Source organism: Amblyomma americanum, chromosome 10 (genome assembly GCF_052857255.1).
Source record: "Amblyomma americanum isolate KBUSLIRL-KWMA chromosome 10, ASM5285725v1, whole genome shotgun sequence".
NCBI lineage: Eukaryota > Metazoa > Arthropoda > Arachnida > Ixodida > Ixodidae > Amblyomma > Amblyomma americanum.
Window position 1 is genome coordinate 20,821,787 of NC_135506.1, and position 7,816 is coordinate 20,829,602.

The window sequence follows — 7,816 nt, forward strand, 5'->3', positions numbered from 1 at the left end:
AATTCACACTTTACAATCTCACCTGTTTCCTATTTTCACTTGCTCGAAGACTCTACTCCAATATTTGATCCCCAAGGCGCCGGCTGAGTGCACGCCCACAGTTCAAATTGCAGGGCGTGGCTAACAACATTAGTACAAGGCCTGGAAACGTCGTGATTGGTCTCAGGGTTCACGGAGGGAAAGAAATCACCTATTTAATAAGAAAACAAAAAATTTGACCCTTGAAAGGTCACTGAGGCAGACACGACAATCTCTACTGAAAATATGTTAAGGCGGGCAGTGTGAGAGAGAAACAGTGCACAAGGGCGCATCGGCGGCAGAAGTGAAGCAGCGGCAGCGGTGCAACCGAACGCTGAGCGCGTGATAGCAAACGAGAGTTATCAGCGCGTGACTGAAATGACGCCGAGCAGCTGCTCCTGTCTGCCTTACATCGCGGCATCTGACATGCCAAGCTTATGCCATTCATCTCAGGTCAGTCCACCGTGCGAGTTTGGCTCTAAAGGAAGAATTTCGTGAGACATACCGAAGAAAGAGTCAATTTCCAGAAGCCCCTTTCACAGCTTTCTTAGAAACGTTCACAACAAGTGGTGGGAAGTAGCCTGAGAGAGCTCCAGTGCAATAATTACTGGGAAGTAGCCTGGGAAGTAGCCTGAGAGAGCTCCAGTGGAATAATTACTGCAGTCCGGCATTCCCTATTAGCCAGCTAGTACTCTCCACTCAATGTCTGCGAGTCTCCCGGTCTTTGCAAGGTTCGAAAGGTGACTCGGTGCGGCCAATTATCTTGCACTCTGGCCTGTGTATGCTGGCTAATTAGAGCGCTGTATATGGGTTGACTGACGCGAACCAGCCCAGCGACCTAATCTGTCACGAACGAGGGCGATGCTCCCGAATCAGTTCATTTGCCCAACCAAAGAGAAGATGCCAGCCACAGACGCATGCCAGCACACCAGCCATTGATGAGTTGCATTCATCAACCAAGCCTAAAAAACTCATTGGCCAAATAAGGTCCACCGATTCACGGAGCTCCAGTCCTTGCACAGCCATGGACGGCTGATGAGGTTCCTTGATCTCCTTTGAAACTTTTAATATTAGCTATTTATCAATATTACTTTGCTCTCAGTACTAGGTAGAAGGAAATAACTTTTTCAGCTTTCCACACCGCCAAATTTTATATCTTTGTAAAAATCCCCAGAAAACAATTCTTTATACCTTGAGCTTGGCGCATGATAGCCTTAGTTTCTTATGCGCCAATAAACCCAACACAGCACAACATTCACGTAGCGCTTTAATGTGAAGGAAGTGAGGGCATCGCACGCTACTCTAAGCAGTGCTGAGGCGTGTGGGAGAGTGGCGACACCTTCGAAAGATTCGAACTCATGAACATTACGGCCGAGAACACGGGACACTCACTAAAGTTTGGTGCAATTTAATCGACTATGAGAACTCGCACTGACGGCAAAACAGCCACCAGCTGTATTGCATCTTTTCTGCTTCAATTTGGTCAGGTATTTTGACATTTTTATCGCACTCTTTTTTTTTTCGGAGGCGTTAGTCCAGCAGTGTACGTAGTCAGACTGATGATTATGATGACTTCTACCGCTAATTGCAATAATTTATTCACTCATAAAAAGCTGTCCCTGCCTATTTTGCGCTTCATGTCGCGCGTGCTTGCTTTTTAGAGGCAGTGAACGTAAGTTAAGTGGATAACAAGAGACAGATCATCGTTTTTGAAATGCGTGTTGTTGTCGCCTTCAGCAAGAGCTGTGAAGGTATCGGTTGTTACCAGGCATAAATATTGCGATATACATGAATAAGCCTTCTACCAACACAGGCTAGTCTTTTGCTTAACAATGGCAGCCTATTGAAGATTCAAAACATAGGTGGTAGTTCAATCGTTATCTTATTAGATTTGCAGAAACAATGCTGCAACAACTAAGGAACAATTGTACTAGCAATAAAAAATTTGCTTGGAAAACGCGCGCAAAAAACTTTTACAACCCTTCTCCTGATATATTCTTTGGTTGATTCGAGCATTTGCCTTGCGGAAAAAAAACTTGAGCTATTCGCATACTGAAAACTTGATCAAGCACTACCTTTTATGTTTGTATGTAAGCCATATAGAGAGGCCATCTATGTTGCAGCAGTAACTACAACTTTCTTAAAGTACCTTCTTAGTATATTCTCCTACCTTCAACTCAAAGCCTCAATTAGGTGATTTGGGGGTCTTATATCTGTTCTATACGGTACCAAAATTTAAAAAATGTGTACTTACAAAGCACGGGCCGTCTAAAATTTTTCGTCAGAAATTTTTCATTGCTGATGTCACGTGAAATTCAAATGTAGGCTCAGAGGCTTGGAAAGAAGAAAAGGCTAGTTACAGCCGTTGCTACATTTTCCCTCTTTCAACGGCTGCGTATATTTTAAAATCGTGGCCTCAGTTTCCTGCCGAAAATTTCGTACACGCTTCAACCTCCGACATCATCACCTACGACCTGCGGTGCCTTCGTGGAGTTCGTTGCAAAACAGCTGATTCAGTTTTTAGGTAAATTTGAGCTTCTTCTAACCTTTCCTTATTCCTGATGCTTCGTATTTTTGTTTATTTGGAACACTTTCAAAGTTAATTATTATATTTTCTTCGTCTCTTCAAATTCAATACAAATTTCAGCCTCTTTGGTTTTTCGCGCTTTCTTCCACGTTAACAACCAGGCAGAAAGTGTGCCGAAGAAAAGATTGTGTCTTCATGTGGCATTGGAGGAACTATAATATGTATAGGGGACAGTATGTAGTACGTCTATCAATTTTGCAGAAGCTACTCATGTGTGCACTCTAAGACATGTGTTTAAAATGAGAGCCATTTATTCCTCTCCTTTCGGTCCTTCTACTCAGGACATCTGTCAAAGCCACTTAGCAGAAACCTGTTCACGAAAAAAAAAACGCTCTTTTTCGTTTCTTCAAGCAGCTATTCCTGATGTGCCCGTCACGTGGCCCTACGCTATAAAAAATGGTTTAAAATGCAGGCGACTCATTACATCATTTTACATATTTATAATCAACAGTTAATATAGAAAATTTTGTCCCGGATGAAGATGTATTTGTGTGTTCTGCCGTTAATTGTTTTTTCTGCGGTCCTACATTCTCTATGATGGATGCCCTCGCACTGCGTGCGCGTGCTCTGCTGGTACGTTTTCTGCTGGTACAGCAGCTTTTTCCGAGGACTTAATGCTCTTGGAAGTATAGATCGGGTGCAAGTTCTTTTTGAATAAAATGTAACTGATTACTAGTAATCGATTACTGAAACAACAATTGGATTGCCTTGAACACGATAACTAAGAAGCAATCAGTGGATTAACGAATTTTGATAACATGCGATATTTTTACAAGTAATGAATTTCTTGTAACACGGCTGCTGGTCCGAACAGGCAATTCGTGAGAGAATATATATGAATAGGGCTCGCTGTTAAAGTACACGCTAACAGGCTAACAAATAAATAAGAGAGATGTGAGGTCCCTATGCAATGTCATGGATTATTTTTTAGAAAATAGAAGCCAGTCTCAAGCTTTTTACTTGGTTAAAAAACAACGTTAGTGACTAACTGCACTAATGTATCAGCTGGTAAAAGAAACGACGAACGGTGGAACATGAGAACACAATGCGCAGCTGGTTTACTGGTGTTTGTACATTTATGTGGTATTTGGGAGAGAAGGTTACTGAAATCAAGAGAGGGGGGTCATAGCACATTCTGTGCGAGCGGCTGGAGATTACTTGCGAGCACCTCCACTGATACGTAGTGATTTGAAGAAGTTGCATTAATTATTGGCGTTTTTTAAATTGTTTAATTTGTAGTAATTTTCAAGAAGAACTACAATGCCTTAAGATCCGAGAGAAATTGAGGTTGAGGTAGTTGTTCGCTACTAATAAAGTTAGACTTGCAAATGTTTGGGTAACAAATGCTCCACTGGTCATTTAATTGGTGTTTGAAACGTGAGTAGAAGTCATTAGCATCGTTAAGACAAAGCGAAAACGTTCACGACATTGATCACTAGTTCTGGCACGTAGGATTTCCTTTTCTTCGCAGCATTCTGCTCAGTGTCTAATGGAATAGGAAGCCGACATGGCAGGTAATTCTATGTCACATGCTCCTTTCCTCAGAAACAGCTAGACTTAAGAATATTAATGTTTCGTTATCATTTGCTTCGTCTCGTAACTGAAACAACCTTAACAAAGGACTCTACGTTAAAGGTTTTGGAATAAACGTGTAAAACTTTTTCCACGGTAAAGTCTGCTGAGGTGCCTGAGAATGTGAATAGGAGGACGAAAATCATTACTTCCTTGCCAGCATCATACAACTATTAGAGAGAAGTGCGCCGGCTGCGTTCACACTGATAGGCGAAAAAACCTTTTTTTTTATGGAAAAAAAGTGCGCACCATAAATGACAGCCTGCGTTTCTTCGTTCTTCATGCAGATACTCATCGCCATGTACTTTATCCTTGTTTCTCTGCTGAACCTTTTGCATAACTCCGCATAATAAATAGTAAATACTCCCATGCATCTTCAAAGGTGATGATTCCGCTTTATATTCTGCTAAATATTCTACACAAGAATGCAGGAGACTATGGTTTTAATACATTGGCTTATAAAATACACATCATTCTCCCGACAGGGCTTCCGGACATAAGTTGGAAATTTTCTCAGCAAGGTGAACAGTAAATTCCAAAGAGAACTCAAGTTGCACACAGAAGCCTCGACCTGCTTTTTGCATCCGGGAATAATAGAAGCTGTTTGAGGCCTCCAGTTCTGCTCAAAAGGCATAGTATTACAAAAATTCACAATTCCTTTCTATACACACTTAATTCTTTTCTGCATTTTTTTATTTATGCCAGATTTCGCAAAATCCAAAATAATTCCTGTACCCATAGAGTTAGATAGTTCCAAGTCCATTGTTAATAAATGATACAAACACTAACGTAGCAGGCGATTAAATAAAACATAAAATACATAATTAGTTCCTCACACACATAACTAAAGCTACACAATCAGTATACAGTTACAATTTTCTTTCATAGAATGTAATCGTTTCCAAAAACTTACTTCCTTATTGCTGAGCTAAAGTTAGGTGCTTGCTTTATATGGGCTGGAAAAGAATAATAATAAGGCCTCGCCTCATTCCATGAGGCTTTTCCCGTGCAGATTATGAGATAGAGGTTGAATAAAATTCTGGTTAGTTGCAGCTCTTGTATTTCGTGAGGGCAATTCAAAAAGTGTAATAGGAAGTGGATCATTAGTCACTGTGATTTTGTGAAGCACAGTGTCAGAACCTTCACTAATATCATCTTTTTTTTTCGTGATGCCAAGCGCAATGTGCAACTTCGAAAAAAAATTATTTGCATGATCCTTAGGTTGTTTATGTATAAGCCGCCGCATTTCAATGACGGCATTTTCATCGCTTATGGCTCTTTCTACGAAACTTTGCACATTACAGCCAATAATGAACTGTTAGTATTTTGCCCTGAAAATCTAACCAATTGTGCTTTTTAAGGCCTGAATATAATATCTAGGTGAAAAAAATATTTCATATCGATGCAAACAAACAACAGCGTGTCAAAGGGTTGTTGGCAGTATATGGACAGAGTTAAAACAGGAATCTACCGGATTGAGTTCCTGCTCAAGAGGTATTAATTCACAATGCACGATTTCGCAATCGAATTACTGGCTCCGGATAACTCATAAAAGTCTTCCCTCAAGAACTCAATTGAGTAAAAGAGGTGACTGTTTAAAGAAAAATAAATAATGCGTAGATGGGATAATCGAAACATACACAAGCACTGAGTAGGACATAGCATCCCTCTGCAAACTTAGATAAAACGTGTTTATTGCGCGTTTTCCAGTGTTTTTTGACTCACACCTAATGCCTAAATATGCGTAAAAGACAATGTGTTGTAGTTGTGTGCCGCGTAATGTTATGTCCAGTTCCTCAATATTCAGTCGCTTTCTTCTTGGAATGAAATACTGTTTACTTATTCTTACCAAGGACAGGTCTATTTCATTGGATGAGAACCACGTGTAAACATTGTCGGACTCTGCGGTTATTTCATAAGAAGTGCCTGTGTTCTGCAAGAAGCCATCAGCGTGGAAAAGTTTCCCGCCATCTCCTAAACTAAGGCTACACGAGGACTGCGCGGCATCTGGCGATCAAAGTGGTAAGCTTATCAGCAATCCAGTTCAAAAGAAGCGCGCCTAGTCAACACTAAACGGCCGTACCCGAAATGGGGTTACAAGTGTGCAGGATTGAATCGTAGTCGGCTAGCGCATTTGCTACAATGCTACGTAGTCAGTTAGTTACACCCAATCTGCACAACTTCAGAGAATGCGCTAGTGAGTCAAAGACAGTTTTCTTTGTCCAAGTTGGGTAGCATATATACTCGCTCAAAAGTAAACGGGGTGAGTTTAAAATTCGCATTTTATTTATTTTTAAAATCATATTAGCCATACAGGATTTCAGAGAGGAGCCGATATAATAAGAAATGATAAGGCACGGTTGTTGCAGCACAAATTTTCGTTCACGTGCGATAATCGCCAAAATTCTGAAAAATGCGCTAAGCAAAGTGTGGTGTACTTTCCAGCATTAACAAGGTAATTCACTACTCTGGGTAATGATGAAAACTGTCAATAAGTTCATGTTTACTTTTACCAGGGTTAATTCACAATTTACGCTCTCCCTGTTCGTGTTTTTGTTGTTTAGGCCTCATGTGTCTTTCTACATCCACGCTGTCACTGTACTGAAATTAACGATGCTAAAAGAAGTGGGCCCTTTTAATATATTTTGTACATTGCTTCAAGTTCGCAATAATGCCGCCACGGTGGCTCAGTGGTTACGGCGCTCGGTTGCTGACCCGAAAGACGCGGAATTACATTCCCGCCGCGGCGGTCGAATTTCGATGGAGGCGAAATTTTAGAGGCCCGTGTGCTGTGCGATTTCAGTGCACGTTAAAGAACCCCAAGTGGTCGAAATTTTCGGAGCCCTTCACTACGGCGTCCCTCGTAGCCTGAGTCTCTTTGTGACATTAAACCCCCATAAACCCTAAACCAATAAGTTCGCTATTATGCAACGCCAAAGAAAAAGAAATCGCACAGGCCGGTTAGCACTTGAACGAGAGTCAGCGATGGCTGCTCGCATTGATGAATGCGTTATTTACTTAATTTGTCTGTCTTCTCTTGTAGTGTAGCCCGTGATATCACTAATGATGTCACTCGTAATCTCAGTGTATGCAGACGCAGACCAATCAGCTTGTGGTGTTAGGCCAACGCCCAAAAAGCGGCAAACCTGCCCTTAACAGTTAACGAAGTAAAAAAAAACAGCCAGGGAATGAGCGATCCAATAGATGATGTCTGCTCTGGAAATATTGCGATTCGGGGTTCATTCTCAGATGGTGCAGGTGCGTTGATATGTTGACGAAATGCGAGAATGTTAGTACACTGCAATCTTGATCCACGTTAAAGTATCTCATTTCTGGTAGAAATTATGTAGCACGCCATTTTGACGTGGATTATAAATTTCAGGAAAAGTGCACACTTCAACACACCAGTCCATCCGTGTGCCCTCCTACGCAGCACACTGCACGATGATACCTGATCACATTAAAAGGGCCCTGTATTCGAGGTTTTATTGACACGATAGGAGTGACTCACACTAAAACATTGGAACGACTAAAAAAATGGGCTACTTCATACTGCCATCTTACTGGAAGCTTCAGCAGTCTGCCTTGAAGGGTCATTTTTTGCTTCGCTACAAACTTCAGTTTGTCTAACGATGGTGC